A 25272-nucleotide genomic window follows, 5' to 3' on the forward strand; every position below is an offset into this window, starting at 1 on the left:
AATATTTTTGACAGTTATCAGCTGATTTCTGTCAAAAAATATTAATCGAGAATAAGATATTATAACATATTATATTAAATAAATCATTATACCTAAACAAATGCGAGTTAAATTAAAATTATAAATCAATTTTAAAGAATTGAAGAATATTAAAATCTAAATAAAATTAAAATATAAATAAAATCTAAATAAAATTAAAAGTATAAATCAATTTTAAAGAATTAAAAAATATTAAATTTAAGATTTAATAAAATTATTTCTATTGGAAAATTTTATTATCCATAAAAAAATATATATTATGCAATAATAATTATTAATTGCATGTTTGAATTCTTAACCTACTATATAATTTTCTTTTACCCTTCTGTTCAAATATAATGATATCTTTTTAGCTAAACAAATGCGAGTTAAATTAAAATTAAATCAATTTTTAAAAAATCTTAGGATTGAATAAAGATTTTTATGAAATTTTCTGCAGACAATGTGAATTTGAATTCCTAATTAAAATGTGAGAATTGGAGTTCGACCCTGTATATATCGATAGGTGTCGGAGAAGAGAGATGGCCGGAAGAGCAAACGTCTAGTCGTGAAAGTGAATAATCGCGTCCGATCGCGTTCGAGTTGTTAGGCTCGACTTTCATCCGTCCCACGAATTCGTGTTACCGATTTAATTATCGATAAGATTAAATAAAGCAAACAGCTTGAGAAACGGTACCGCGGTAGATAAAGAGATACATACATTAGGTTAGAATCGATTTCTATCAAACAACGAATAAACTTCCTTCGATAGAATCTTCCTATATCTTAAATCGCAAAATCGGATTTACAGAAACGAATTAATTCCTATTCTACATTAAATGTATTAATGTGATTGTTAGTTCACGCTAACGTTTGTGTGTAATATTTAATTATATATGTATATTGTATCTTAAAATCTCTTTTTAAATGTTTCCTGTTATTATCGTTGTTATATGATAAAATTATTCAAAATTGTTCAGATTAAATTATCTGATAAAAACATGATATCCTTAATTTTCTTCTTTCGCAGAAGTTATTTCGCAGAGATACAGGAAAGACTGATTTCCTTAGTATTCTTTCTTCATAATAATGTAAACATGATAATTTGTCGAAATATATAATATTTTACTTTTACGCATTCTTTTAAAGATACCTCTACGACGTAGAAATGCGAGAAAATTTATAACATTGTTTTATGATGTTTATTAGACCGGAAAAAGTAGAAGTTTCATCCGCAAATTATTTGAGGTCGCAGCTGATGAATTGACGTAATTACAATATTCCTATACTATGTTTCTTTGTATGTCTGTATTTATTAATAAAAATAGTCGGATTATGATAATAATGTCGATGACGTCTACTGCAATAATAATTCCCATCCATAGTATATATATATTTTTTATCATAATAAGAATGCATATTAATAAGTTTGTACATTTAAAAGTAAGTATATTTATTTTTAACTTATTTTAAATCCGATGAGTAATCTTTTAAATATATAAATATATATGTATATAGGTATATATAATTTCGGTATAAAAAATATGTAGATAAATTCATGTTTTTTTCTGCTGAACTTATATATACATTGTAAATAAATTTCTACTTTTATTCATCTGTGATATTCTTCTGAAATATTAAACTTTATTTTGGTTTTTTAAAAAAATACCAGTCTGATTATATGCTTGTATAAACAAGCTACTAATATTTTTATATGTTTTTAGATGTAAAAATAAAAGTATTAAAAAAGCTGAATTAAAAAAAAATAAATAATAGAATTTTAGTTTCAATAAAATTATTTTTATTGGAAAATTTTATTTATAAAAAAGTTTTATTTTATCGAAATTGTAAAAGTATTTTTAAATGTCGATTTTTTTCAATATTTATAATTAACGTTTCAAATTTCCTTTTGCTAAGAGAAAATTTCTCAAAAAACCGTAAAAAAGAAAAGAAAGTGAAGATAATATATACATATATAAACTATAAACGATATGAGAAATCGGATGGTCACTTCTCGCATTCCTGCAAAACAAGTGCGCCGATATCACATGTTTGAACGAAGATTAGAGAGTATATTTGCTATATTTAGCCGCCATAAGAAAATATTATTATTACAATACACAAATACGCAGCACACGTGAAGAGCAGACGCGCATGCGTGCACGCGCCTTCGAAGAATAGATATGATAATAAGGAGAATGTGGAGCAGAGACGAAGGAAAATATATACGTATAGTAAGCCGTGTGTAAGATACTTAAATGTCTCGTTGTAATAATTCATTAATAATAAATTAAATTAATAAGCAATTAAAATTATACTGTGTAAATAAATTTTGTCACATATAAATCTTCTAAATTTCGTATTTTTAAATGCAAAAATAAATTTTTGAATTAGAATTTCAAAATTTATAATCCGTATTAAACAATTTTTAACTCACATTATTTAAATAATGGATAATACCACATATCACAACATATAATAATATAGTCAACACATAAATTCGAAGTAAAATAAATCCGATAAAAATCTTTCTAAGTAAATTTAAAAAAAGGATCAAAACTATTATTTAGATTGTAAATAATAAATTTATATTATTCATATATAAATCTTCTTGTAAATTTCATATTTTTAAATGCAAAAACAAATTCGAATTTTAAATTTATTTTTCGAATTTCAAAATACAATTTATAAATTAAATAATTTATACATTAAATGACTTTTAATTCGCATTATTTAAATAATGAATGACACCACCACGTGCAATAACACATTCAATACAAATTTGAAATAAAATAAGGCCGATAAAAAATCTTTCTAAATAAATTTAAAAAGGGATTAAAACTATAATTTATATTGTAAATAATAAATTTATATTATTCATATATAATTCATATACAAATCTTGTAAATTTCATATTTTTAAATGCAAAAACAAATTCGAATTTTAAATTTATTTTTCGAATTTCAAAATACAATTTATAAATTAAATAATTTATATATTAAATGACTTTTAATTCGCATTATTTAAATAAGGAATGACACCACGTGCAATAACACATTCAACATAAATTTGAAATAAAATAAGGCCGATAAAAAATTGTTCTAAATAAATTTAAAAAAAAAAAAACAGATTAAATGCAGATTCTGACTGTTGATTAATTGTACCGCAGACAGTCTTTAAAGTCTTTTGTCTTCTCGTCTCGTCTGTATCTCTTTTCAAAGGAGACTTGGAAGTCGGCCAACTCGATCTTAGCGACTTGCATCCTCCGCACTATGACGATATTATTCCGAATTCTAAATTAGTATATAGTGTGAACGAACTCACGAGCGATTGTCTTAAGATATCGGTCGCTTTGTTTGTCAAACGTACGTTTATGGAGAATGTAAAAATATTCCGAAATTCCTGCGCTATCGTGAATTTTTCAGTCGATCGCAAACCGATCTCTACTGAACAAAAATGTTGAGAACGTCGATAATTTTTCGAGTAAATGTTAACTGAATAATTCTACACGTCTACGTCTCTATGTTCATTCGTTGGGAAAATAGTTCTTATAAGAAATACAAATAAAAAAAACGAAGAAAAACGAACAAGTTGGGTTCTTCTTGCGTCAGATCCCTGTCTTTGATGCCGGTGTATCGAGAAGTAACGAGAATAATCGGTGACAAACGCGTTGCGATCTATTTATATCGCAAATCAACTGTGCAAATTAGTTATGACTAATAGATGCCAGATCGATTATCTGTCGATTAAGCCTCGTCGGAGAGGCAAAGACAGATGTATAAATCTTTTTCCGCGAAATTCTCTTTTCCTCTTCATCGATTTTAACATCTTGACAATTTAAGCACAATATTAATAAATTAATATAAATTTCTTTATTATTAAATTTTCTCTATTAAATATATTAAATTAAAATTTCATTTTTTCTCGTTTCTTTTATTCTATCGTACGCTCGAAAGTTCTGAATAAGAGATATATAATTAGATGCGTGATTAATTATAAAGATATTATAAAGGAAGCGCGTCAGAGAGAGAACTGCGCATATATGTATACAGGATATATGGTTTAGCAATCTTGACTTTGACGCGACGTGAGTTATCGATTGCACACAAATACATTGCGGTGCCCCCCTTCCCCCCTTTCCCCCCATGAATAACAGAGGTTATTATTAAACGCGTATCTTGCAACGGAGATTAAAAGGACGCGGCATCCTTCGGCCTAGAGTTCTCTTTTCATCGAGAAAATCTTCATTCTCCCTTGCCTACGATTTTTTATAACGCTGCCCCAAGCAGTCTGTTACAGTAAACTGGACTTAAAATAAGATAAAACGCACAATTTATATTTAATAGTAATTTTTTAATTTTTTTCGGCTGATTTAATTTAATATTGATTGTCGATAATGTAAGACATTGTTGCCTTGGGACATTATTGATAATTATTTCTAGATAATATTATGGTCGAAAGGAAATTGCGAGACATTTTGCGTCATGATTTTACGTCATAAGAGTTTGACGATTACACATTTTTTCTTTAAATTGCAATATTCAACGACGAAGTGATTTTAATGTAAGATATAGAGCGACACGTGGTATCGGTAATTTTTCGTTCACATATGTATATGTATGCACGACTGCGATCGCAGAAATCAGCAATATATTTAGTTATACTCTTTTCAAAATACAATACTGCTTTATATTACGTAAGCAGCACAAAATGTGGCAAATGTATTTGCGCACATTCCAGGAAAGTAAATATATATTAAAAATAATTAATATGTGTGTGCGCACAGTTGGAAAATTTGTGTTTTCTTGTTAAAAACGGTCCCCGTTATTTTTGTGTTAAATATTTAACACATTCATGTGTTAAATTAACATATTGCTGTTGTGTTAATTGAACTCAAATGTTAAATTATTAAAATAACTGAAAAAAGTGTAAAAATAACACAATGTGTATTTACTTTTAATTTTACACAATAAATATGTTCGATATTATTAGTGACAAGATTTATCTGTTAAAATTTACAGAAAAAAAATGTTAATTTTACTTTATAATATAAGTGGGGATGATAAAATGTAAAATTAAAAATTTTTTTAGTTAATTTTTATATTAAAACTATGTTAATTTAACACAAAATTTATTTTAAGTTTACTTGAAGTTTGCATTTATTTTATGTTAAAATATTAACACAGTCATCATTTAACATATCCGTATTATGTTAAATTAACACAAAAATTTCTGTGGACCGTTTGGGACATGTGATATTTGTTAAATTTAACACAAATTTTTCAACTGTGTGTATATAAAACCAAAATACATTAAAGTAATTTATTTTACAAAAGTTAATTATTCTGACATTTATATGTTTATGTATAATCAAATTTAATTAATATTATTTTATTGGCAAATATAATAAAAATTTTAAATTAAATACTCTGACTGACTTTATAATACTTCGTTACTGATAAAAGTAGACAATTTATTTTTTATTACTTATTATAAAATCACAGATGATTATCTGAAAACATTAATTAAATTGCTTAAATTTTGTATATTAATCAATAATTATGTATTTAAAAAATTTATATTATTAAAATTATAAGTATATTATATAAAATATTTCGAATCAATCATACTTTTTCTGCTCTGCGGATATTTTGGCTCGCCATTTTTAAATCAATCTTTTATATAAATGTCGAGGCACGAATTAATTTTGCGTTATAAACGATTGCAAATAAATAAAGATTTTTTTGAAAATAAACTTTAAAATTAACAAAAAATTAAAAAAATTTTTTTCAGATGACATCAAATAATCTATATTTGATAAAATCTAAAATCTGAAATAATTAACTATTTATTAAATAGTGCATAATTCTACATAACTATTATTAATATAAAAATAAAAATTAATATAAAATTATTACAGTAACAAAAATATATAGAAATAAAATTGGAAATAAATGTAAAAAAATTTCATACAAAAGTTTTATAAAATTATGCCGATTCATTTTTTTGCGCCATTTTCTCTCACAAATGTGTATTCATTCGTAATTCCCTTTGTGCGTATTCCGAGAGTTGAAAAACACTGTCTCGAAAACCAATTGTATGAGAAATTAGCCGCAGACAAGTGAGTAGGTTTTCTCGCGTAACTCCGCGGAATTTTTACCGGTTACTATTTGCATCTCTATTTCTGCCAAGTTGATGATTAGCGTTGACTGAAAATGTTATTTCTCGCGTTTATGCATCGGTTATATGGTTAATGTGAAATTTTTTCGAGCGCGGAAAGATAAAAATGTTCAATCTAGTTGCGCGCAAACACAAGTTTTTAACGTTTAACCTTTGTACGGTAAACGTAAATCAGTGGCAGTGCTCCGTTATTAAAAGTAAAATGAATAAATTTTTCGTATGAGTGTTTGAAATATTGCGGTAACAATCAAATAAAGGTTTGTCGTTAAAATATATTATTTTATGTTAAAGCACTTATGTTATTGTTATTTCAGAAAATAAAATTAAAGAAAAAAAATTGAGTTTAAATATAGAAGATAGAAGTATAACATTGTAAATTGTGAGAAGAGCTTATTTAGAAAATGTTTATTTACATAGCAAATTACGCACATTGATAACGATCTGTTTATTAAAGTATGTCACTGCGATAGTTAAACCGGCGCTCTGTGTTCATATCTGTTATCGTAATTTTATCATCTGATACGTCTTCGAGGTGATTAAAAGAGGAAAAATCAGGGCAAACACTATGACGCTTTGTGCTGAAACATTATAGACGTATACTAAATTATATATCTGCAATTATTAATTATAGGTTACTCAGTAAACTAAATTTTAAATTCAGATTTTAGATTTTATCAAATATAGATTATTTGATGTCATCTGAAAAAATTTTATAATTTTTGTTAATAGTTTCAAATTTTCAAAAAAGCTTTATTTGCAATCGCTTATAACGCAAAATTAACTCGTGCCTTGACATTTATATAAAAGATTGATTTAAAAATGGCGAGCCAAAAAATCCGCAGAGCAGAGAAAGTACGATTGATTCAAAATATTTTATATAATATTTATTTTATATTATTTTATATAATATTTATAATTATAATAATATATATTTTTTAATAATATATATTTATATTATTTTATATATTTTATATTATTCTTCTTTCTCTTTCTCTCTCTTTTATTATTTTATATTTAAAAACGATAAAGAAAAGTAATAATTTTGCAAGAAATAATTGACGAATTCAATTTACTTATTTTATTTCCTCATTATAATTATCTCAAATTATCGCCGTTATCTCACTATCTCTTTAACTTATCAGCATCTCTCATTGTTTTTAGAGAGAATTTCAATTTCTTATTTTTTTTATTTTCTCAAGTTTCTTGGATTTCTATATTTTTCTTCAATTTCCAACAACCTTTAATCTTGGCAGAAAAGCAAGGCAAACGTTTAATGTCGTCATAGTTGCGAGTAATATTGGCACGTGTCGCCACAAAGAACGTCAGATGATACGTCGTTATGATGCGATTGTCTGGATTACTCGCCAATAATTCTAATCTGGCGTTATTACAGCAAAAAGATGACTCTTTTATCAGAAAGTTATAAATCTCGATGTAATTGTATAACGGTATCCAAAGAAAGATTAAAGATGACAAAGTATATGCGACGCATTCGAAAAAATCAATCAAATATATCAGATATATCCTAAATATATCGTTGCAAAAAAAAAAAAAAATTGCCTCTTCTGTATCGTACAAAATATAAGAGTTCATAATAATTTTTATCTAAAGACTGAGAAAATTTATATGTTACGTACATTTACATATACATTACACAGTGGATTACGATTGAAATAAGAAAAAAGGGAATTTTCTCGTGCATAAACGATACGCTTCGCGATGTTATAAAGCTTTAGTAATTTTTTTTAAATTCATAAGCACTGTTTAACCCGCCCATAATTATGTAAATAATGCGGTAAAATCGATCTTAAAGTGTATGTAAATATATATAATACATTCGTACAATTAGTTGTTACGGAAAAATATTCTTTTAATATTGAAGGCTTTATTTGAGTGCATTCAAAACGTTAATCGGGTCGAGGAATGGTGTGTTATAATTCATTATTTTTCTTCCAAGCGCACTCTCTGTCAAGCAAAAATGCCGATAACGCCATAACTATTAATAGAACAGGTCAGTTGTTTCGCTGTGGTAGCGATATGTATGTATATATATAGTGCAAGTTTCTTGCAAAACATTACTTTCTCGCGACTGAAAACTCGATATTCTTTCGATACAAATTTATACAACATATAAATAATATTAATATACATATAGTGTCGTTATATATAAGTCTACACTGCTGCATATGTAATCTTAGAGAGATCTAAAGAAGCTTTTGGTTAAATATTTATTATTATTAAGTTCACATTTTTCTTTAAATCGTATCTTGAATTAAATAAAAAAAAATTATTTCTTGAATTTTTAAATGTCGTTAAATAATATTTTTAATAATAACACTCTTATAATTGCGCGAAAATAAGACTGCTGCATATGTATGATCTTAGAGAGATCTAAAGAAGCTTTTGCTTAAATATTTATTATTAAGTTCACATTTTTTTAAAAAATCGTATCTTGAATTAAATTTTAAAAAATTTTTCTTGAATTTTTGAATGTCGTTAAATAATATTTTTAATAATAACACTCTTATAATTGCGCGAAAATAAGACTGCTGCATATGTATGATCTTAGAGAGATCTAAAGAAGCTTTTGCTTAAATATTTATTATTAAGTTCACATTTTTTTAAAAAATCGTATCTTGAATTAAATTTTAAAAAATTTTTCTTGAATTTTTGAATGTCGTTAAATAATATTTTTAATAATAACACTCTTATAATTGCGCGAAAATAAGACTGCTGCATATGTATGATCTTAGAGAGATCTAAAGAAGCTTTTGGTTAAATATTTATTATTAAGTTCATATTTTTTAAAAAAATCGTATCTTGAATTAAATTTTAAAAAATTTTTCTTGAATTTTTGAATGTCGTTAAATAATATTTTTAATAATAACACTCTTATAATTGCGCGAAAATAAGACTGCTGCATATGTATGATCTTAGAGAGATCTAAAGAAGCTTTTGGTTAAATATTTATTATTAAGTTCACATTTTTTTAAAAAATCGTATCTTGAATTAAATTAAAAAAAATTATTTTTTGAATTTTTGAATGTCGTTAAATAATATTTTTAATAATAACACTCTTATAATTGCGCGAAAATAAGACTCTGCTGCATATGTATGATCTTAGAGAGATCTAAAGAAGCTTTTGGTTAAATATTTATTATTATAAGTTCACATTTTTCTTTAAATCGTATCTTGAATTAAATTAAAAAAAAATTATTTTTTGAATTTTTGAATGTCGTTAAATAATATTTTTAATAATAACACTCTTATAATTGCGCAAAAATAAGACAACACATAGAAATGTAATGTGTATTTGAATCAATAAAAGAGTTTAACTTTTCTAATGGAAAATCAGTTAAATAAAGAAGTCCAAACTTTCGAAAAACATTCTTTTCTCTTTTTCTTTCTCTTTCTTTCTCTCATTTTCTTTCTCTTTAAAAAGAAATAATACTGATTTTTTAAAATTATTTTTGTTGACGTTCTATTTTTTTGTACTTTATTGTTAAATGTAATAAAGAAAAAATGTATCGCAAAATATTTATATATCTTACAGACATAGAAAATTGAATCAAATGTGTTTGAACAAATGGGAAACAAAATTATTTACTAACGCAAAATGGCAAATTGTAGAAAATAACGAAAATGCAAATCGTATTGAAAATTGTGTTTACATTGGCAAATTGCAGAGGTAATATTTATAGATTAGTTCTCTAAATAAATATTCTAAAGTTGTGCACAGCGCGCATTTATCGAGCGAAAGGTGCCAAATTGACATTATTAAATTTAACAAACTATTAAATCAATTATTTCTCAAAATTCTTGTTAGCGAAGATAATATGAAAGCTTTTTTACTATAACACATTTATAAAAGATTAAAGTTTCAGGATAAAACAATTCCTATATTATCAACACGTTGCTTGTGCTTTATTCAAGAACAAAGTTGTTAACTGCAATCATTTATTGTAAATATCACCATGTTAAAGAAAAACTTGTTTTGTTCATTTGAGTTTGGGAATTTTAACTTTTCCTCCTTTTTTGAAAGAAGAAAAATTTAGAATTAATTAATCCAGAGATCTTGTAAAAAAAATCATTTTTAATCGACTTAGACTAAAATAAAATATTTTCTGAACTATAGATACGATCATTATCTGTTTCAGAATCAGAATTTCCTGTTATATTTGCCTTCGTTTTGCGTTTTAGGTTCGGTAATTAATTTAATTTTTTCAGTATATGGAGTGAATCGGTTCGGATCGAATTTATACACAAATACAAATATTTAAGCTATCGTTCTACCTTCGAGTTATCCATCAATCCAGGAGAGTTTTAATAACGTTAACATGACACGCGAGTCATCTATTAGCACGTGTTATAAGCTCACGCTGCTTACGATGTGCAAGTAAATTAGTGTAATCTACATATGGCATGACGAAGCTTCATAAATATTTTAATATTCATTAAACTCTGACACATCATCTTTTGACAACATACCTCTTAAATTTCACAACATATAAGGGCTATAAAGTGTAATAAAATGTATACACAAAATAAAACTTACATAATACATAAATATAAATTGAATGAAATCATTCCTCTACTTTCTTACATTGAGATTAAACTTCACGAAAATTTGATAAAGTTTATCGCATCTGATAAGAAGTAAAGTTGTGAAATTCTATGTCGTAATAAAATGATTTGATTTGACTTAATTTTCACAAAATTTCCTTTTTAATTATATCTCTCTCTTCTTAGATAATTAGAGATATTTTTTAGCAAATTTAGTTTAATACTCTTATTAATACTTTAATTAAAAATTAATAAGATCATAGAATTGTTGCTCACACAGATCTTTCAATGATATTATTAATCATAAAATAATACTTTAAATTAGAAATTACTGAAATAAATATATATTTAAAAAATATTGTATACATATATATATATATATAATATAAAAAATACAATATAAAAAAAAGAAATTTATTTTATAAAAATTTATTTTATCAAATTTTTGTTAAAAAAAATGGAATATTAATGAGTGAATGTTGTAATATATTATTGAACACATTATTCTTAATTATGATGCTTGAATATGTTGCTAATGAAGGTATCTTTGAAAAATTATATAGATGTGAAGATAATAAGTTTATCGCGCCATCTATCGTTAATGGTCAACATTTCATAATATAATATATAGTTCGATAGTAAATTATAAATTTATCGTTATGACTGAACGCGTTACTCATTTTACTAAAATTCATTACCGAGTTTTATCACTGGTATATTCGATGTTATTGACATTTATTTTATTTCTTCAATATTGTTGCATTATTCATTTTAAATCAACATTTATTCTCTTTCCAAAATAGATGGAACATTAATTTTATTAAATAATGAAATATTGTATTGAATTTATTTCTTCTGTTCTATTGTATCTGTATTTATAAATGTGTTTATGTGTAAAAAAAAGTTTGTTTTTACGATCTTGTTCGGTAGCCTATATTGTTATTAAAATTATTTGTGTGATATCATGATATGACGCGCAAGAGTGACCATGCAATTTAAGCATTTGTCGTCATTTTTAGATGCAGTACTATATACTTTCTCAGTTAGGAAACTTTCAATCTTTGTCTAATACACTATAAGTAATTTAAGAATTAATTTTATTAACTATTTTTTTTGCATTAATGTGGCAATGCATTAGAAATGCAACAAAGTATGCAGTTAATTTCTTATGTTTTTTGTTACATTTTACGTATATTTCATTAATATAATGTGTTGTCAGTATAACAGTTATACAATTGTTGAGCAGCACAATTGAAAGTGATTGGTTATTATTTGTATAATCAGAGCGAAAACTTCATTAGCTTACTTTCAATCTATCTAAACCTCGTTAAAACTTATTACTTCGTGTTTCTATCGATTTTAGAAGAATTAAGATGAATTAGATGAATGTTAGTCAATAAATGAGTTCTTTCTTGCGAAAGAAAAGAATAGAGAGATAGAGTAAGAAAAATTCGCTGTTGTTTGTAAAGTAATAGTATTTGTGTGGTTCTCGAATTCACGGGACGCTTTATTATTTTTTATGAATAATCACGTCGAATGTCCTTTATTGTCATCGCCATTAGTTCATCCTTTGATGAAAACATGATCTCATTATTTTCACCGACCATCACACACACAAACTAAATATTATATAAATTATTCTGTATATAAATATTATTTTATATATGTATATAACTATATATATAACATTGTCAAATATGTTTCGTTATAGATTTTGTCAAAGAATTCTTTATTTATTGCAATATATTCTATTGATTTTACCCGACAGCGTATATTTTTACTGTATTTTATCAAGTTTATTTAAAAATTATCTTTTTAAAAAAAGATTTTAAAAATCCCTCGCAGCTGTTTAAAAAGTTTTCATTTGAAGCAGTGTTGTTTTAATGTATATTTTATTGCTTTTAATTGATTTCCTACAAATAATGACATTGAAAATTGCGCCAAATTATGAGAATAAATATTATATTATGAGAATGAATATAGTATATATATATATTTATAAAGGTAATTATCACTTATCACTTTAATTTTCACATATACATATATTATAAAGGATAGAGATCTGAATCACACTTTGAATCACGTTGCGGACTCTTCTAGTTTCTGAGAGATACGACACTTTAAAGTATACTATTGCGTTTTCATTCTGTTCTTCGTATTGTGTTATTTTTCTTGTGTTACTTAAGTCTCTTTGTTGATGTGTTTTGTTTGCGTACCCTACCTCTTGTCTTCAGTATGACTGTATCACATAGCGTCAACAGATTTATTTCTGCCAGTTGTTCTTAAACAGCTGTTGACATGCAACTACGACGAGTTTTTAAACATGGAAGAAGAGTTTGTATTTTATTGTTTTACTTTATTGTAAAGTAGATGCGTAAACGAAGAAGCAGCAGAGTCCTTCTCTCTGCATTTTTTAGTCCGAAAAATTTTTCGAAAAAACGCTAATCTAATCCAAACTAATTTTAGTCTCTTAAATTAAAACTAGATTTGGGTCAGATTAGAATTCTTTTCGGAATAGGACTCCGCCCCTTTCTCGCCCACGCATGTACTTTGCATATAGTATAGTGAAACAATAAAATACATCGTTTTTCGCTTAAGTTAGAAATTTTTGCTTTCCTCTACACAGTTGGAAAATTTGTGTTTTCTTGTTAAAAACGGTCCCCGTTAAAATTTTTGTGTTAAATATTTAACACATTCACGTGTTAAATTAACATATTGCTGTTGTGTTAATTGAACTCAAATGTTAAATTATTAAAATAACTGAAGAAAAGTGTAAAAATAACACAATGTGTATTTACTTTTAATTTTACACAATAAATATGTTCGATATTATTAGTGACAAGATTTATCTGTTAAAATTTACAGAAAAAAAATGTTAATTTTACTTTATAATATAAGTGGGGATGATAAAATGTAAAATTAACAATGTTTTTAGTTCATTTTTACATGAAAACTATGTTAATTTAACACAAAATTTATTTTAAGTTTGCTTGAAGTTTGCATTTATTTTATGTTAAAATATTAACACAGTATTCGTGTCATCATTTAATATATCCGTATTATGTTAAATTAACACAAAAATTTCTGTGGACCGTTTGGGACATGTGATATTTGTTAAATTTAACACAAATTTTTCAACTGTGTACGTGTAAGTTTCGTTTCGAATTAAGTGTTGAAAATTAATATGGAATTTATATATTTATTTGTAACACTGAAAGTACTAACATTTTTGAGCATGATATGTCGAGGTCAAAGTTATTAAACTGATAAGTTATTATAAAACTGATAAAACTGATAAATTATATATCGATATTAAATATTACACTTAAACTATATTATTTTTAAGCTTAAAAAGTAGAACATTTTTAAGTGATATATCTTAGAACTAGAAAAGTCCGTAATGTGATTCAGGACTCTATCCACTATGTGAATATATGTGAAAATCAGACTGATCAATGAGGTGTAAATTTTTCACCATATAATAATTTGTATAAATTAAATATATGATTATATATTTTAAATATTTTAATATGATTGTGGAATCTATAAAATGTACATTTTTTCAGATAAAGAATTTCTAAACGTGTAATATATGTATATTTGTTAAAGTTGAAAATAAAAGAATTAATGCAAAAAAAATTGACGTTATTTTGACAACCAAAATAACGTTTCAACTGCGTTTTATAATGAAAGTTATAACACTAATGTAAATTTTGTTGGAATAAATTTTTATCTTAAATTAATCTTGTCACTTTTTTTACCTTCTTTTGAAAAGATAATTTTTTTTATAATGTATATGTATAATCATATATAAATAATACATATATGTATAATCACAAATATGTTATTCCTTTTTTGATATAATTGCAATTGAAACTCTAATCTTGAATTTACTAATTTGTTAATATCTCCAAAGAACTATGAAAGAATTAATTTTATAGATTATATTGCTGTAATATAAGAAAAAAGTAGTGGATTTTTAAAATTTTTATAAATAATGTTAATTTGTTGTATGTGTGTGCGAAAGAGAGATCAGTAAAAATTAATTTAAAATCAGTGTTCATCGATTTAAATAATCGTTGTTTTGAATTTTTCTAAAACTTTTTTGTCATATACGAAGTAATGGAAAAGCTAAAAGCCCCATTAACCAGAATTTTGATTAATCTTTCCTTTGATATTAAATGGAAAAAAAAAGATTAATTATGATTTCAAAATGCAATTCTATCAGTCAAGTTTTATAATAATATATTTCCTTATATACATACATATATATATATATATATATATATATATATATATATAGAGAGAGAGAGAGAGAGAGAGAGAGAGAGAGATATTCTTATATAAAATGAGAGGAAAAGCTAAAATCTTTATCATGAATCTAAAATAAAATGCATTGAAAATATTCAAGATCAAATTAAACATACTGATAATAGTACCAGAACCTACGTATTTGTGAAACTATAATATGACATACATTTTAAACTTTAAATTTCTAAATTCTGCAAAATATAACTGTAAAAAAAAAATAGGATCAGCCATCAGTCGAAAGAGTTCGATTATAATAGTAGAAAAACGAGTGTTCCTCATAATTCTTCAAATACTGTTTTATTTTAATTTCAATTGAAATATTAGATTTAACATCATCTAACTAGTTTCATCGATTTTTATGAATTTAAGGAGATTATTCATAATACTCGAATAATTATATTAAAATTTTTTAATTTTTTAAATTTTAATTTAAACTATTTAAAAAAAATTATTTTGATTAATCAATTCTAGATCAATTTATATAGATTTATTCGGAAATTTCAGAAGAATTCAACCTACAGACATACGTACATCACGATAAAATTATAACTGAAATGGACTTGCTTTGCGGCAATTAAACAATAATCGTGCATGTAAAACTTTCGTCACTGCATATCAATGCATCTCACAATCATTCACCCCTATCTGCACATCAAGATTGTCCGAATCGAAAAAGATATTACAAGAACTTTTTCACTTCTCCATTACGAAGTGGCCATCTGATAACTTTTTGGTGTGGTTTTTGATTGCATAAAGTTGCGTTTGTTACTACACTTCATTTTATGACTATTTTGTGTATAATGAAGAATTTATTCACATAAGTTATTTTTGTACAAATTTTATTTGGATGAACTGATACGTAATCTTGTTTGCATAATAATCTCGTTAATAATCTTAAAACCGAAAAATTGCAGAATACTTGTATACACAAATATAAATAATAATTTCTGTATTATATTCTGTAAATTTCAAGAAAGAGAGAGGGGGGAGGAAGGAATGAAAAAAAAAGAAAGTTGATCTCTTTTAAAGAGAAGAATATAGTTCTTTAACTAATGTAATGATGCATATTCGTTGACAGACTATCGAGAAATTGATCAACATTTTAAATTCCACTTCATTAAAAATTTTCAAAAATAACTAATCATTAAATTAATTACATTTAAATTATATGTTATTACATAAATATTTTTAAAAAATTATGCACTATACCTATATGCATCTATATTATGTAAACTTATTTGCAAAGTCATTCACTAAATATATAATCATTCATTTATCTCTAATGTAAATTTAAAATGGTTTTGGAAAAAGATATAAGGATAAAAAAAACTATACCTAAAACATATATTTGTGTGTATAATTTTGGCAATTTTTAAATAAATTTGATAAATGCTTTTAAATATTATAAAAATAATATTTTATTATATTTGTGAAAATATAAGATAAATAAAAATCGTTTCTTCTAATCAAAATATTTTACTTAAAACGTTCTTTTGTACTTCTGTAAAAAATTGCAAAAATATATAAAATAAATACACCAATACATAAGTTAATCTATGTAGAAATACGAGTCAGAAGATAGCTACGGCAATTAAATATACAATTATAATAATCAATTATTCGAACATTCACGAATGTCTGCAATTTTTTCGCAGTGAACGACGAAATATGATGCGTTAACAGATGCGACTTCATGATGTGTTGTAATAAAGTTATTTTTAAAGAGCGTTCACAAAGCAAGAATATTTACAATGCTAATGTCGTTAGAAAAAAATTGTTCATGTAAAAAGTATAAAAGTATGTTATACATTTCATTGAGATAACAATATATTTGAGATACAATATATGTTGCCCCACTAATTCCAATATTTTTTTATCTGTGTTTTATTTGACTGCATTCTTTATGTAACTATTTTTAATTCTTGTAATTTTTTTTTTTTTTTAGTTTTTTATGTCACATTTATCCAACATAACATTATATTACTTAACATATATTATTATCTTATTATCATAAGCATATCTTACACGCATCTATAAATTAATAATGCTTTATAATATACTTCATAAAAAATAAATATAAATAAATAAATAAAACATAAAATAAATATAAAAAAAATAGTTAAGATATTCTGCGATTCTATCAGCATAATCAGAAACTCTATAAATCATTTTTTTCTATTTTTGCATTTAATGTAAATGCTTCAAATAATAAAATATTTATTAAGAACATATTTGATTCACAAGATCTTTTTTTATGTCAAAAATTCATCTGCTTTCTTTATCAGTACATAAAAATAGCGTGTATTGATTAAAAAAAATTCAATCACTTTTTTCTTTATTTTAACAGTCATATTTTTTTACAAAATAAATCTGTTAAATAACTAAAGAGATATTAGGAAGGAATAAACGTCATATGAACGAAATCATTAGGCTATTACACTTTGGGGTTCGCTAAGTAGCATCAAACGCTCGACTTGCATTATATATAATATCCTACTCGAATTTAACACAGTGACCTTCAGTGGTCGATATTAAAGAGCCGAGAGTACTTTTGAGACGGCATTATTAACTTGGTCGCTTTTATAAGGTTACTTTAGATAATGTGTAGATCGAGTGAAACAGAGAATTCCGAAAATTTATTTATGTATATAATTTAATATGTAATATTTTTTCTCTATGTATATAATTAAATAATTTAAATTCGCATTTATATTATGTTTTATTAATATTTTTTTTAAATTTTTGTAGCGACGTACAAATGTAAATAATTTAACAAGTAATAATAACAAGTTAATTGCAATAATTTTCCTCGTATAGAATTTCCTTTATGCTCATGTCACATTTTTCTAAATGTGCTATGATTCAGCGATTTTAATTACATAAAGAAAGAAAAAGCGAGAGAAAAATAGAAAGTTTCTAAAATAATATTGTTTCTTTTCTCCTTTTCTTTTACTTGTGCGCATATATACAGGGCGTTATAAAATTAGACCGACAAACTTTGAAGAGAAAAAGAAGACTTCAAAATAAACACTTTTTGTTAATACTAATTTTCTCTACGTTTAGTTTTAATACTATATTATATGATATGAAATGAGTTTGTCATCTTTGTATTAAAATTAATGGAGGAATTTTTGAACATTTACTATAAAAAGAGTGAATTACTTTTATGTATTTGTTCCGTATTTTTTGTCCAAGATTAAAATACAAATTTAATTTTTCACTTATATTTGTTTGTTTACTGTTCAAGTCACAAATTCCTATTTCGTACCATGTAGTATAAAATTAAAAACGTCGCAGAGAAAAATAGTGCGAAAAATGTATATTTTAAAGTCTTCTATTTCCCTTCAAAATTTGTCGGCCTAATTTTTTAACACCCTGTATATATTTTGGAGAGCAATATATCTCATTCCAGCATTATTTTTTCTTTCAGAGCGTTGTTACCAACCGTATGGTGATCCTGCGATCGGGTCACTTGAAGACGAATTCGTTAGAGTGCAAAAGGTTAAGAGGAATCGGGATGCATATAAAATACGATCGTTTTTTAAACGATCGTGTTTCATATGCATCGCCTGCGGAATGAACTTGATTCCGGTCAAAATAGCCTGCTGCCGTTGCGAGGATAATCGATCCTTGGCGCAATCGAAGAGAGGCCGTCTCTGCGCTCCGCCTGGCAACTGGCAACCGCATCAATACGCAATTACTTGATCAACCATCAACCGCGATTATTTATATATCGAATCGGTCGGTGGACCATCGTCGCGAATATTCGTTTGCTATCTCGGACGAAAAAAAGATGTAGAATGAGATTTGTTAAGTCGCGAGAGGTGTTTGTTTACGGTGTTCGACTCGAAGATTATTTGCAAACAACGAGCTCGAATCACATATGTATACATAAATCTCTCTAGCATTGCTCGTATAAAGTTTGCGAAAATATATGGGCGAATGAAGTTGAATCAAGCGAATGAGATCGTAAATATCAATAAAAAAAAATCGAATATTTTATAGGCTATTTTACGACTATCTTAGCTGTGAAGATTTAGAAAATAGAGTTGACTCTTAATTCGCACTGCGAAGTGAAAAGATCGCCAGGATTTCGTCGAAATTTATAAAGTTCACATTATAAAAAGAAAGATATAAATTATAAAAATAATTTTTTACGATTTATTTTTTAATACAATTTAAGCTTTGAATATAAAACAAATGTTGACATTTTGATTATTATACATGAATTTTGATTAACCAGCTTAAATAAAATAATAATAATAATAAATTAATAAAACCCTATTGACAGGTTTTTTTTAAGGAAAAATAATCTTAGTAAAATGAATAAATAAATATGTAAAAATCAAAATTCATGTACAAACAGGAAGCGCGAGAAACACTTCGTCATGACAGATTAAATTTAAAAAAAAATGAATAAATTATGATGCATTCAAAGTCAATCAAGTGTCCGGCGTTTTTATTTAGGGCGGAAGTACTACTCGTTTTAGCGTGACATATAGTTGAACGATCAAACACAAATGGGAAGATGATAAAAATCGATTGTCATAGATAAGTATAATTGAGATAATTATGACATTAAAGAATATAATTTTAGTAAAAATAATTCGTGTGCAATATTGTAATATTTATTTAATAACATTAAGTATTAATAATAGTAATATAATTGATCAAATATTTAATATATTATATTATGTATAGAGTATCTCATTTTAAATATTTCGGCGAAATAATTTTCAACAGCATAATTTTCTTTTTTTCAGGCGTTTCCGAGATTTGAGAAGATTATAATGTCCCTTTTGAAACTTTTGTCCTAAACTTGTATATATAATATATGATATAGTTCTATTAATAAAATTAAGGTAATTTTCAAATTTCAAAAGTGCCTCCACTTGGAACAAAATTGTTATGATCTTCCTTCAAACCTTATAATTTTTTATTCGAAACTTTTTTCCTAATACCATTCAGTTTGCCCAGATATTTTATTAGGTCATTTAGAATTGAATACCTTGTTTAATATATATAGAGAAAAAATATTAGATATAATTGAATATTTTTTATAAGCAAACTTTGAATACTTAAAACATGTTAAAATCAAATGATAACATATTATGAAAATCGAGCCGTTCAATAAACTAATTTCATTCGCTAAAATATGTATATTTTCTTTTTTTTTTTTCTTTTCTTCTCTCTCTCTCTCTCTCTCTCTCTCTCTCAAATAATTAATAATATGATAAAAGGATATTAATCTAAATCCTAAACATATCTAGATCTAGAATCTAAATGTTTAAATCAATAATGTAATCAAATCTTCTTCACAATACAGACTTGCGAGAATATATTTATGCCAAAGATCGATAAGACATTCAATCAATAAAATAAAAAATATATACTAATTGATAATTGTTAGGAAACAATTTTCTATGTCGAGTAATACGACTCTGTTCTCTAGTATTGTATAATATATAGTATCATTTTCACAGCATTATTTATTAATAAAAAAATGTTCCGTTTATTTTCAATTTTATCTCAATGGAAGAGTATCAAGATGTCTACAGTTATTTGTATATCAATGTGTATAATTTGATAATAAAAATTAAATCTTTTTCAACGACGTAGTGATGTCTCCACCACATTAATTTATAATAAGCAAATAATGACAATTGTGAAAAATAATTCTTAAACACAAACTGCCATCATTACACAGCAGATTGCAAATGCTGATTATTTATTATTCAGCCGTGTTCTGTATAGCTTAGAGCTTATATGCATCGGACATATTGTCCGATCGGGTCATATTTTTAAAAGGTGTTACGAACGTGCGCAAGTTGCCAAAGATAGAGATGCGATTGCGTTATTTGTACCACAGAAACACGCTCTCACCGTTGTCAACATGGAATTTCTAACGTTAGTTAGCTTACTTTAACGTTATCACTATATAGCAAATCGATATCTTGACAAAATATATCTGATTCAGAAATTCGCGCTTTATTTTTGTCGTATTTCCTCAATGTCATAATGTAATTTAAAAAATTTTTATGCATTATAAAAGAAATCTTGAAATATAGAATTCCAATTATCTTCAAAAATAAGTAATTTTTTTTTAAGTATTAAGCTGCTCTATAATTATATGTTTTATAAATTAATAAAACATAATAATTAATAATAGTGTATATATTATAAAGTTTTATATATATATATATAATTATAATTATAAAAATATATATTATATAATTAAAAAATTTTATTTATAATTTTAAAATTATAATTATAAAAAATTGAAATTTTGAATCGATTAGTGATACTTGACAGTCAAATTTATTCTTGTTATATGTAGTGTAGTAATTTATCAAGTATGAGTCGCGTTTATGAAAGCTAAAATAGAAGTCTGAATCATTATTGTCGCCTACTTACACCTACTGCCATTTACTATCATTGCTACATGTTTTAAGCGATAATATCTCGCAGATAATCCACATTGGAATAGTAAATTACGTTATATCCATAGTAAAAATTACATTATATCCATTAAGCTGGCATAAATCATTTTAATGTAATCAAATAAAACATGTATACTTTATGCCTTATTATTGCACTAGTTCTGATTTTGTTCTTCCATATCTGATTCGTTAACAAAATTGTTCTATCAGATTGGGTTAGCATATATACCAAAGGAAAAAATTCAAACATAAAAAAAATAAAGACATATTTATCTAATGTTTTTTATTGTTAATTAGTGTTACTCTATTTTCGAAGAATTTTGTTACTCTATCTATTTAAATTATATGTTGGGACTAGTATATAGCTGGGACTAGTATCGAAATCGATATTATTGGAAATGTCGAATAATAAAATCGGACAAAGCAAGACACTATCTATTGAAATATTCAATTTAATTTGCATTTTTTAAATAATTTTCTTAAATTAACAAAGTAACTAAATAGCAACAGCATAACATTAAAGAAATATTATATTTTTCATTTATTTTAATTTTATATTTAATTTATTTCCTTTTTCTATCACTATATATACTAGTTTTAAATTATAATAGCCACTATTTTCAATAGACCGAAATAAAAAATTGATGCAACAAATGGAAATAAAGCAACAAATTAACAGCAGAAAATCGTTAAATTAACGTATAAGTATACATGTTTATTTGATTATTTTAAAGTGACTGAGCTAGCTTAGTAGACATTTATTATATCTTGAGAACATAAGCCATTCAGCAGCATTTTAAATATGTAACGATATATATTTCTGGTGCAAACTCATACACATCGATATATAAATTTAAAAAATAATATTGTAAAATTATTATTATTAGTGTTTTATTAGATTAATAAAGTTTTTTTTATTAACTATTATTAGTGTTTTATTAGATTAATAAAAAGTATTTTTCACTCTTTTCCTATGATTCTTGCACTGATAAAATAAACAAACTGTTTAATAAATCCTGATGGTCTATTATGTCCATTTTATGACAGGAACGACATAATGGCATATCGTAACTTTGACTTCTTATAACTGTCATAAAAATGTATCGTAACATATTTCTTTAATCGATACACTAGATACTAAAGATTATTAATTGTGACAAAAGTTTGTATCTTTATTAATAAAGACATAAAAAGAAATAACAAAAATTCTAATGTTGGAAAAAAGCTTTCATGTCATATTTATGATAATATTAACCTAATATAACCGTTTTAATAAAATTAGAGAAAAAGAATATTGAAATTATTATAACACATTATTAAAAAGACTAAAATGTTTTGTATATTCTATTATAGAAATTTATATATATAGAAATTCATAGAAAATCATTAAGGAAATTAGAATTATTCTTATGAAAATATTACCCCAAAAAATCCAGATTATTTTATAAAAAATTAATTCTTGTCAATTTTTTATTAAGAAAATCACGATTATTATTATTATTATTATTGTAAATATAATTTCCAAATTCAATATTATTCTTCTAAAAAATTATTATTCAAAAAATCTCGATGTCTAATAGAATGAAATACGAGATATACGTTAATTGTTTAGATCTATTTCCGAATTACACGATTTTCCATGTATAGTCTAGTATCTAGTATATATCGATTGAAAATTATGCATGCATTATGCAAGTTCAAGGTAGTAACGGTTTATCTTGCACAGTCCGCTGCATATGTGGATACACGATTTATTCTGTGCCGTTATATAAATCATCTTTACGAGAGTGAGCAATTATTTATCACAGATTTTTTTAGATACATATACAATCAGACTATAGGCTATTTATAACAATATTAAATATTTTATTAGAAATTGCTTGCATTTTCTAGACTCGTTTAACTTTAGTTTGCATTTTATTTTCTAGTCGCGATACATTCAATTTTTCATTAATAATAAATATTAGTATTTATGGGAAATTAAATATTAATGATTGTTAGTCGGAAGATTTTTTTTCAATTAATAATTTATACAATTATTAATTAATGTTGTCTCTATTATTATATTAGTATCTTTTATACATATATGCTTACATATATTTCCTGAAATCTATTATTAATTATTAATTATCATTCATTATTTACTTATTCATATTTATTATTATCTGTCATATGAAGTTCCAGTTAACATTAATCAGTGTTTGTTTCAACAAACATTTGTGAGATGTCAAATCTTATTTTTACAATTTTAATACGTTTCAATATTTTTTAATTCTGAAGATTTTCTTTTAATAATTTTTAATCTTAAACTCGCATGCTGTTTCTTGTGAAACGTCAGTAATATTATAATATAAACCTCACGTGTCTCTCTCTGACAGTATTTTTCAAAAATTAAACCTTTCTTTTATTTCATCATCTCATGCCAGCACGCAGCCTTTGTACTTAATGGAGCACACATTACACGCAGTGAATACAATATGGATTAATGTGCATTAGTACGTATAAATCAAATGTTCGCCAAAAGCGTAATGCATTTATAATAAGATTTTCGTGTGCATATAATGCAGTCATGGTCATCGAATTACGTCAATGCAAAAAGAGACCGAACGTGAGCAACGAAAATAATTATACGTGTAATTTATGATCATGATATATTTTTTAAATAAAACTATTTTCAATATTATTTTATATATTCTATACATATAAATTTATATATTATGAATTTTCCGCACGTATAACTCTTTTTTATATTAATCACGCACACATGATGTTTCATTATAACATCACATGTCGTCTGTTTTAGACAAATAGTTGTCTCTACACGCGAGAAAATTTTAAATTTGCAATAATTTTTTATTTAGAGTTTATTCGAATATTTTCGTAAAATATTTAGAGACTTGATTAAATTCACATAAATTAATATACAGTAAATTAATGTCCAATTCTCACAACATATAAGTAAATTAATGAAAAAAAATAAAAAATAACTTTCCAATGCAAAATATTTAAAAAAGAATATTGCATAAAAAATCTGGTAATTAGTAACAGCATAATGTATCATCAGATAATTAATTATCGTTTTAAAACAGTATGTCCCCGTATAAGATATTGCAAAAATATGATAAGATTACAAGAAATCTTCTAAAAGCGAAATATTCTGCAATAATGCAGAAAGTTACGAAGAAGTACCATAATCTCCAACCTTTTGCAACTTCATAATTTTTTCGACCAGAAGAGCTTAGAAATCGAATAGACATAAAGCATTGTGGGGAAACGTCAAAGAATCGACTCCGCCCCCCCTCGACCTCATAAGGGATCGATTTCCATTTAACGACTCGCGGCATCGTTACGTCGAGGTATCAGAAAATATTTAACGTCAGCTTATTTCAAATAGCCGAAATAGGAAATTACAAGGATGGATCCTACACAGTTGAAAAATTTGTGTTAAATTTAACAAATATCACATGTCCCAAACGGTCCACAGAAACTTTTGTGTTAATTTAACATAATACGGATATGTTAAATGATGACAGAATTTTATTGTTAATATTTTAACATAAAATAAATGCAAACTTCAAGTAAATTTTGTGTTAAATTAACATAGTTTTAATGTGAAAATTAACTTAAAAAATTGTTAATTTTACATTTTATCATCCCCACTTATATTATAAAGTAAAATTAACATTTTTTTTCTGTAAATTTTAACAGATAAATCTTGTCACTAATAATATCGAACATATTTATTGTGTAAAATTAAAAG

The 25272-nt window shown here is 25.2% G+C and overlaps 1 protein-coding gene across 2 annotated transcripts in view; it reads right to left on the bottom strand.

The window, feature by feature from the left end:
• LOC145936587 (glycogen synthase kinase-3 beta) overlaps positions 1–25272 on the bottom strand; it is a 56483-nt gene that overhangs the window by 28294 nt on the left and 2917 nt on the right. The gene's annotated exons all lie outside the window — the stretch shown is intronic.

The sequence above is a fragment of the Prenolepis imparis genome, unplaced genomic scaffold (assembly GCF_030444845.1).
Source record: "Prenolepis imparis isolate NDT839.2.m4 unplaced genomic scaffold, iyPreImpa1.0 SCAF_1, whole genome shotgun sequence".
NCBI classification, from domain to species: Eukaryota; Metazoa; Arthropoda; class Insecta; order Hymenoptera; family Formicidae; genus Prenolepis; species Prenolepis imparis.